We start from the raw sequence: 9,281 nt of genomic DNA on the forward strand, positions 1-9,281 counted from the left end.
GCACGGCATTCACCACTATGATGGGGATTTTTGGGTCGTGCTGGCCAACACCCCCCCTCCTACCCCCCGTGTGCCATGCCAGCCTCCATATAGGTGCTGCTCGCTAATAGCACTTGTCCCAAGTCTGTAAGGGCTATATGGGGGATCTTTGTGTGTATGTGTGCATCAATATCCCCCAATCTCATCCCGATCGTTCCATCGGTCTCACGTAACCAGACGGGAGCGTCATTTTGGAATGAATATGATTACGCTGGGTTACCCAGGAATCCCTCACGGAGCAGAGACTCCGGACCATCTCCGTGCCCTTCAGCTTTTTTCTCTGTGCTTCGTCAGTGTCCACATTTCTGATTTGATTCACGTTATGCAGATCTTAAAATGTAAAAAAAATATAGTAATTTCTTTTTTCATCTTGCAGGAATCAATTCGTTTCCCAACGATGGGAAGGCAGAACTACAGTTCATCAATATATCAAAACATATCCGTCAAACCTTTGGCAATTAAAATATTTATTACACAGCTGCATTAAGCTTTACATGTGTAATTAAACCTCCAATCATTGTAATACAGAGACAAATATCCCCTGTAGAGCCTTAACTGACAGTTGGGGCAGGTGCTGTTCGCAAGCGCCTATGATGGCCCGCACAGCACACGAGATGGGTGGCAAGCACCACGCCCAACCACATTTGTCTCCCCAGTGGCGATGTTTACACACTGCACCAGGTACTCATTGGAGGCTGAGTTGACCTAGGCAGAGTCCAGGCATCAGTTCAGATAATCATCACTGCTGTTGGCTGTGAGCTGGTATCTAACTCGGGTCACAGGGTTCAAAGATCTGAGTTAACCACTACACCACCGCTCCTCCATACCTTGTAATAACGCACATTATAACACACCTCAACTGAATTATAAGACGCATCCAATGCAAGTTATACAAATATTCTTACACAACTACAGCCACCATTCACGACTATGTGGCAGTGAGATCACCGCAGTGCTTGTGCCAGGCTACGTGCACACGTGACGTGCCGAAGGCCCACTGACAGGTCATGAAACAGACCAAGATGTTGTGAGTTAACTGACTGAGATGGCAGGCAGATGAACCACCTGTGCTCCCCACTGTGCTAACTTGTTCCGTTTAGCCACCTGGAGAGCCTCTCGTTGTTGTGAGCGTCACTCCTGCGCCCTCCGCTATCCTTGGACGCTGCATCCAACTGCCCAGTAGTGTCCATCACGAGCCTCTTCCACATGAGCCTGACAACACACACACTCGCTTACAGGAGCACAATAAACACCCATTAATGGAGTTGGCGAAACATCCTACTGTCGGGCCGTAGCGCTTGGGAAATTGTTGGCAGTGCTTCTGCCTGCCCTTCCAGCGTGTCTGTGCTTTCCAGCAATTCTGAATCATTCTCTCTACTCTCTGTGAAATTTAAACAAAAGGCATTACACGCAATAAACGTTTCAATTTCATGAATAGTTAAACTACCATTTTAAAGCACAGGGGAAGAAACGTGAGTAATAATTAGAACGATACGGTGGGCACTTTTGCAGAGTGCAAGGGCTGTTTTGGAATACTTGAAATTCATCCCAAATGAAAATTATATTAATTTGGCAAATAATGAAAATTACACGGGAAGGTAAAGTGCCCTGGTGCATCTGGAAATCTGGCGAAATCCTCAAAACTAGAGCCCGACATATACATCTGTCGATATTTGGCTTTCTTTTTTAAGCGTCATTTTTAAGCATTTTATGCCACCAATGTGCCCCGATGTTCGTTCGCTTCTCAATCCGCTTGTTTTGGTGAGAGTCGCGGCGGCAGCATGTTGAGTAGGGCGGTCCAGACTCCTTTTCCCTGGTGATAGACTCCAGCACTACATTACTCTACACTACTACACTATACACTAAACAACTGTACAAGACACTTTTATACACAGACTCTAGCTCTTCCTGGAGATTTTCCAGGCATTCCCAGGCCAGCCGAGCGACATTGTCCCACCAGCTTGTCCTGGGCAGCCCTGGGGTCTTTGCCGAGTGGGACATGCTGCCCGGGAGAGATCCAAGGAGAGTCTACCGGGACTCCGATGTTTGATACGTTAAAAAATTAATGAAAAAAATGAATTATTTTTCCTGTATATGAGAGTATGTGATGATCATTTTCTCTTGGCCATTTTTTCTCTAGTTATTTATCAATTCATCTTTTAGTTTTATGATTTGCGAAGTGGTGCTTTTGTTTTTGTATCGTCTGCGTAAAGGATCGCCTAATTTGATGTTGCAGCGTTGGGGGATGGCAATTGCGTAAAATGAAAATATTATTTGCTAAAGGATCCGGTAGAGGAAGTTCTAATACAATCGTGATGTGGAGAAGTTGACGCGTGCACATTCATTGCTAGCACATTCGGGATACTAACAATGCTGTAGGAGTGACCCCATCATGACCTCGCCAACTCTTCCCCACGACATCAGTCTCTGTACGTAGCCTATTCCATTTCGCAACAGTAGTCGAGAACTGAACTCTGATGTCTCAGCACTGCCAGACTCTGCCAAAATAGGTTAAGTTCAATTTGCAAGTACTGTATTGTTTTCCTGTATATTTTTTACGTTGAATCTATAGCAAAAATTGATGTGTATTTGAATGTGTGCATTCTCAGTGCCAGCAGCACTAAGAACCTGGGTTCTAGCCCTGGGTCTGGCAGCATCTATTCTAGATTTGAAGCTTTCGTGACTGCAAGGATCCATACTCTTTGGTTCTATTCGGTAAAGTCACATAGGTAAAATAAGGTCTGAGGGTGGAAGTCTGGATGGCGTCCGATTCAAATTTCTCCATGAAAACATTGGCTATCACTGATACCAAGGTTCTTTGCAAACCCACGGGTTTTTATCACAGATTTGTTCACGAGGCAATTCAGATCTACAAACACAGACACCATTTCAACCGAGAAGATTTTTTCAAATTAAGCAACCATTGGAAAGATGTTCTAAATCGAACCAAACATTAAACTAATTTTCAATGGTATAGTATATTTTTTCAAGTAGTGGTACCCCAAACTTTCGCAGCACATGCGGGTGCATATGCACCCACATGTTCACCCCCTCTACACTTTTCATCATTTCTAGATTTAAAGCTTTCGTGACTGCAAGGATCCATACTGTTTAGTTCTATTCGGTAAAGTCACGTAAAAAACAACAAAAAAAAAATTCATGACGTTTCGGCCACAACACAAGTGGCCTTCATCAGGTGAAGGGACCAGACTGTCTAGAGGACAGCTGGAGTGAACACACTCCAGCTTGGCTGTGTTCACTCCAGCGCTATCCTCTAGACAGTCTAGTCCCTTCACCTGATGAAGGCCACTTGTGTTGTGGCCGAAACGTCGTGAATTTTTTATTTTTGTTTTTTACCGAAAAGAACCAAACAGTATACCTTTCATCATGCTAAGTCCGCCAATTAAAATTTTTCAAGTAGTGGTACCCCAAACTTTCGCAGCACATGCAGGTGCATGTGTACCCGCATGTTCACCCCCTCTACACCTTTCATCATGCTAAGTCCGCCAATTAAATGCTAATTTTTATGCTAATTCCTTTGTCAAGGCACCTTAATCCCTCTCACACAGCTTAAAAGCCGTGGTCTGAGCTTGGCTCTGTTTCACTCCAGCGCAGTCTTCGAGACAGTCTGGTCCCCTTCACCTGATGAAGGCCGCTTGTGCTGTGGCCGAAACGTCGTGATTTTTGCTGTTTTATTTTTTACCTATGTGACTTTACCAAATAGAACCAAAGTGTCTGGGTGTCTCTCTCAGGTTCATAATGGCTGAGTCAGAGACACTGAGCCAACACTGCTGAGATCCTGGGTTCAAGCTCTGGGTCTGGGTGTCTCTCTCAGGTTCATAATGGCTGGGTCAGAGACACAGAAGCAACACTGCTGAGATCCTGGGTTTAAGCCCTGGGTCTGGCTGTGTCTCTCAGGTTCATAATGTCTGGGTCAGAAACACTGAGCCAACACTGCTGAGATCCTGGGTTCAATCTCTGGGTCTGGGTGTCTCCCTCAGGTTCATAATGGCTGGTTCAGAGACACTGAGCCAACACTGCTGACATCCTGGGTTCAAGCCCTGGGTCTGGATGTCAATCTCATGTTCATAATGGCTGGGTCAGAGAAACTGAGGCAACACTTCTGAGATCCTAGATTCAAACCCTAGGTGTGGGTGTCTCTTTCAGGTTCATAATGGCCTGGTCAGAGACACTGAGCCAACACTTCTGAGATCCTAGATTCAAACCCTGGGTCTGGTTGTCTCTTTCAGGTTCATAATGGCTTGGTCAGAGACACTGAGCAAACACTGCTGAGATCATGGGTTCAAGTCCTGGGTCTGGGTGTCTCTCTCAGGTTCATAATGGCTAGGTCAGACACTAAGCCAACACTGCTGAGAGCCTGGGTTCAAGCCCTGGGTCTGGATGTCTCTCTCAGGTTCGTAATGGCTGGGTCAGAGACATTGAGCCAACACTGCTGAGATCCTGGCTTCAAGTCCTGGGTCTGGGTGTCTCTCTCAGGTTCATAATGGCAGGTTAGAGGCCATAATGGCCTTTGAGAGGTATGTCTGAGAACAGAGCTGTAGAGCTCAATGGGCTTTACACGAGTTATACACTTACGGCTTGTATAGCAATAGGTTCAAAGTATTCTTGTTATCCAACGCAAGGAACGGACAAGATCACAGCTGACGACCTTCAAAACAAAACCTATTACTGGTGTTACACGCTGAGAACAACCTTAATATGGCAGTGGGATGAAGGGGCCTCCAAGAATAAACACCTCGATCGAGACCAACAGCATCGCACCCCCTGGCTCAAACATTCCTCCTCGCAGACACTGGCGGTGCGATCATCAGCCGAGTCAGAACATCACGAGGAGGCCGTTGCGTCCATCTCCCTCGCCAATGTAAAGTTAAAAACGCGAGCCACAGCAGTGCGACTGTGGCCAATGCAACCCAGACTATGTACAGTGAGTGCAGTGTACTCACTGTAAGTCTGCACTCCGTCAACGGAGGAACAGCAAAACGACACGAACTCTGTCTGCTGAAGGTCTCCCGTCGCGAGGAGCAGACGTTGACGTCGGCATTTAGTTCCTGAACATATTGCCAGACACAAGAATGGAACGGACTGCGTGAGGCTATTGGTCTAAATGCGTCTCCGTGCAAGTGTAGGGCTGTCCACACAAGTCGATGGGTCTCGAGGCGAGTCTGGGGACATCTCTGTGAGTCTGAGCATCTAGTAAATAATCTGGGTCAGCATGTGGGTCTCTATGAGTCTATGGGTTTCTAAATAGGTACAGTAATTGGTATCAGCGCAGAGACCATCAAATTGCCACACGTGAGAACCCGGATTAATCACGGTTGTGCAGTTTGATTCCCGCATTGGAACCTGGGATCTAAGCGAAGTTAAACACAACACAGGCCTGCAAAGTGAGGGACATTAAGTCGATCAGTTGGGGACTGCGGGTCTCTATGGGAGTCGAGGAGTCTCTACGTAGGTCAAAGAACTTGTGGCCGAGTGAACGCAGTGGGTGAATGAGAAAGGCAATTGAAGGGCCGACTCAGGCACTGCATTGCAAGTCCACTCTGCCAACACGCGTTGTGCGGTGGGTAAAGTGTCGGGACTCTCTCACCTTTACCCAAGGACGTACTTGCCGACGTGGAAGAGTAGGCCAAAAGCAATAAATACACCTGCAGAAGCGCTTCTCCAGAGCTTGCTCTCGTCGTACCCGTCCTCCAGCAGCGGCGAGAGCGAGCACTTGCAGGGCTGCACCTTCACCCCTCTAGTGACGAAGTATTTTGTACACATCCCGTCAGCCACGCGGCCTGAGTCGACCCAGAGCTAGGGGCCCAGGACGGTCACCAATGACGGCCACGACACCCGGAAGAGGAACGTGGGCTGCCATGACGTCACTCACCCACGTGGCCGCGCGGCGCCGGAAGTTGCAAAAGGGGGCGGGGATCTCCGTCTTGACGTCACCGTGACGTAATATCCCACGACATCCGGTCTCGGACCACGTGCCCTCAATGTTCGAGAGACACGTGGAGGAGACGGACGCAGAAGACAGCAGCTGAAGCCACTCCGAGCGAATACTCGAACAGGTGAGAGTGGAAGAGGTGTGGGGAAAGAGCAGCAGAGTGGGAACGAATCAGAGTGAGACTTGGTTACACTCGGCAGCTTCATGTGTTAAGGATGTGATTTTGTGTTCATGATGCAAGTCCGTGTTGATGATGTGAGTCCGTTTTGTTGATATGAGTTTGTGTTGATGATGTGGGTCTGATGATTTGGGTCCATGTTAATGTGTGTATATAAATAACGGAACAGTTAGACTTCTCCACAAATATGTATGTCGCCTGATGAAACTTGTGGTAATTATGGGCCTTCCATAAATGACGTCACGCACCTTGGGGAGGGGGGGGGGTCAGACATTTGTGACGATGTGTAACGAGGCGGGAGGGGGTTTGAGAAATGTGACGCCACATTAAAATGCGAAACTTTTAATATAGGCAACACATTCTACTTAATTAAATATACTTTTTAATACATGTTTTCTCCTACAACATCAGTGCACTACAATGACAGTTTAAAGCGATTTGAAGCATGTTTATATATTTTTGGGGGGGGGGGCAGAGCTTTGTGACGTCATATTTGAGGGGTGGTCTGACTTTTTGTGATGCCGTTTGACGAGGGGGGGGGGGGGGGGTCAAAAATCGTCCAAAATCGCATGACGTCATTTATGGACGGCCCCTTAGTGGCTAGACGTCGTGCTCAAATTGTAAATGTTGTGGCTTGGCTCTGCAACGCACCGGTGTTCTGTACTAGTGACGAATTGGCATGTTCTGTTTAAGTGACAACCCTTACTAGTTGTCTGTGTCGGGTGGTGGCGGGTTTTAACGACACATTTATATATTTAACCCAAAAAACCCTCTATTATGGATATTAGTCGTGAAAGCCTACATGTTAAACTGTGTTTGTGTTGATGATGTTGGTCCGTGTTGATGATGTGAGTCCGTGTCGATGATGTGGGTTCGTGTTGATGATGGATGTCCGTTTTGACGATGTGGGTTTGTGTTGGAGCTGTGGTTAAATCATGGGATGGGGGAGCATAGAAGTGCAGTACAATGATGGATTTTGCTGCTCTGTCTCACCCCATACTCACCCCTCTCAACCTCTCGTGATAGCTATCCCTGTGGGTCACAAGGTGGCTCAGAACTTGGTCTGCAAGTGGCCATTAGTCTGCCAGTAGAGGGCGATGTGCAATCCCAAATGAGTAATTATATAAATGTTCAGGATTTCACGATATAGAGATGTGAATCTTATTGAGAAATGATCGTAGACTGTGTACGACCCTAGACTCGTCTCCCGCTTTCCTCACAGAAACCCAGAAGGTGTGAGACACAAACACTCTACGAAACTTGCTCTGCACGTCGCCAACATGGAGGTACGGCTCCTCAACTCGCGTGGTGATGTATGGGCGAATATGTGGTTCACGTGCCTGTGTTCTCTACTCTCTCTCCTCACAAATTCTGCCTGGGTGTGTGTCTACCTGCCTGTGTCTAGGTATCAAACAGTGTCTGACTGAGATCCTGTCTGTGTACCTGAATGTCTATTTTAACCAGAACATCTACAGCATTTTTATCTCTCCACTGCTGAATGAAGGCCTCCCCAAGCCGATGACACCTCTAAATATCCTGTGATATAATATTCCGTTCAGCTCCTGCTAGCTGAGATGATTTTATCGCTCCTTCTCCAGTTGGACGATCTCTCGGAAGTGCTCCATTACTTGGCTGTCACTGTTATTTTCCTTGACCATTGGTCAACATCGCTTATTGCCACAATGTGTCCTTTTTATTAAGAGTTTGACTGTTGTCATTCACCTGCGTATATTCTCTGTTCCATGTGTTCCTCTTCCAAAAACAATCTGCAAATTAATACATTGGGATTACACCCAGTAACATTACGCACTGCTAAAAAAAAACATGCCAGGACCCTCCTGAATTTGGAAGCGAAGATTTCAGAAATGCTGGCTCAGTGCTCAATAACTGCACTTGCTCCAACAGTTTGTTAAAGGCTATGTTGTGGACGTTTGTTTTTGTGTGTGTAGTCAAGCCAATCGAGAAAGATACAGAGGAAAGACGTGAGATGGAGTGCACTCTCAGACTCACAAGACGGAGCCACCATCCAGTGCAAAACCCCGCATGGTAATAACAATTATGGGGAACATCATATCAGCCATGTTGCATTGGTGATGTCACATCGGCCATGCTACATCGTGGAGTGCGGATGTGACGGCGGCAATGTTTCATGGCAGATGTCCTGGTTGCCATATTCTAGAGGTGACTTTAAGTGAGCCATATGGCATGGGTGACATCGTGCTGGTTTTCTTGTACGGGTGATGTCAAGTTGTCCATTTTTTACATGGAGGACATTGCGTCAGCCATGTTGGTTGGGGGATGTGAAGGCAGCCATATTGCATGGGTGCTTAATTTTGCTTTCAGCTGATTGGCAGCTGATTGGCCTGTGTAGTGGAAGTGTTGCTGTAATACCTAGCAACCGTGCTTATAAAAGTGAGAGTTACCATTTAAATACAACTCAAATATTTACGTAAGTCTGTTTTCTCCTTCGTTGTCAACCAGACTTATGACAAAATGATTAATGTATTTCCTATGTCCCAATGTGCTTTCACACGGCATCTAAAGTTTGGACAGCAAGGTGTTACAGTGGTAACACAGCAAGAAGGCGTGGGTTTGATTCCTGACTCGGATGTCACTGCATGTTGAGTTTATGTTCTCGACCTGTTCCGCACGAGATTCCTTCAGGGACTCCAGTTTCCTCACGTAAAAAAACAAACTGTTACTGTCATTGGCCAAACTTTAAAGACTTAACAATTACCAGCAGCTATTCAGTTCTGATTACACCATCAGCCCCTATTGTAATAACTCGGCAAGAACAAGGCTGTCCGTGGAAAACCTACTTCCGTTCCTCCCTTAAATAAAAGCCATCTCTTCTCCCTTGCCCATCCTACTGCTACTCTCTGACTCTGTCCCTCAGCTGCGATCAAGCCTACCTCAACCCATATCACTACCTCGACCCCTATCATCACTTCTATCACTACCTCTACTGCTGCTCCCTAACCCCCGACCCTCATTCAAGACCAGGCCTACCCTCACCCCTCCTTAACCTCTCATGGCTGTTCTGCTGTCACCATACCTACACCACCACTTTTAATAACCCTGCTTTTTGTCTCAACTATTATCATCTTATGC

The 9,281-nt window shown here is 46.7% G+C and overlaps 2 long non-coding RNA genes across 3 annotated transcripts; one reads left to right on the plus strand and one right to left on the minus strand.

Moving 5' to 3' along the window:
- Positions 1–489: 489 nt before the first annotated feature.
- On the minus strand, positions 490–5,887 carry LOC142905754 (uncharacterized). 2 transcript variants are annotated; one of them, XR_012929787.1, is made up of 3 exons: positions 5,648–5,887; positions 5,004–5,108; positions 490–1,251 (listed from the first exon to the last, which is right to left on the minus strand). It is a non-coding gene; the product is annotated as an uncharacterized LOC142905754 (long non-coding RNA). The 2 variants fall into 2 exon arrangements; XR_012929788.1 differs by having other exon boundaries at positions 490–1,270; positions 5,648–5,733.
- An 81-nt stretch (positions 5,888–5,968) lies between these two features.
- On the plus strand, positions 5,969–8,231 carry LOC142905755 (uncharacterized). Its single transcript, XR_012929789.1, has 3 exons — positions 5,969–6,116; positions 7,393–7,456; positions 8,120–8,231. It is a non-coding gene; the product is annotated as an uncharacterized LOC142905755 (long non-coding RNA).
- The last annotated feature ends 1,050 nt before the right edge of the window (positions 8,232–9,281 follow it).

Source organism: Petromyzon marinus, chromosome 58 (assembly GCF_048934315.1).
Source record: "Petromyzon marinus isolate PM22_M1 ecotype Great Lakes invasive population chromosome 58, UKy_Petmar_22M1.pri1.0, whole genome shotgun sequence".
NCBI lineage: Eukaryota > Metazoa > Chordata > Hyperoartia > Petromyzontiformes > Petromyzontidae > Petromyzon > Petromyzon marinus.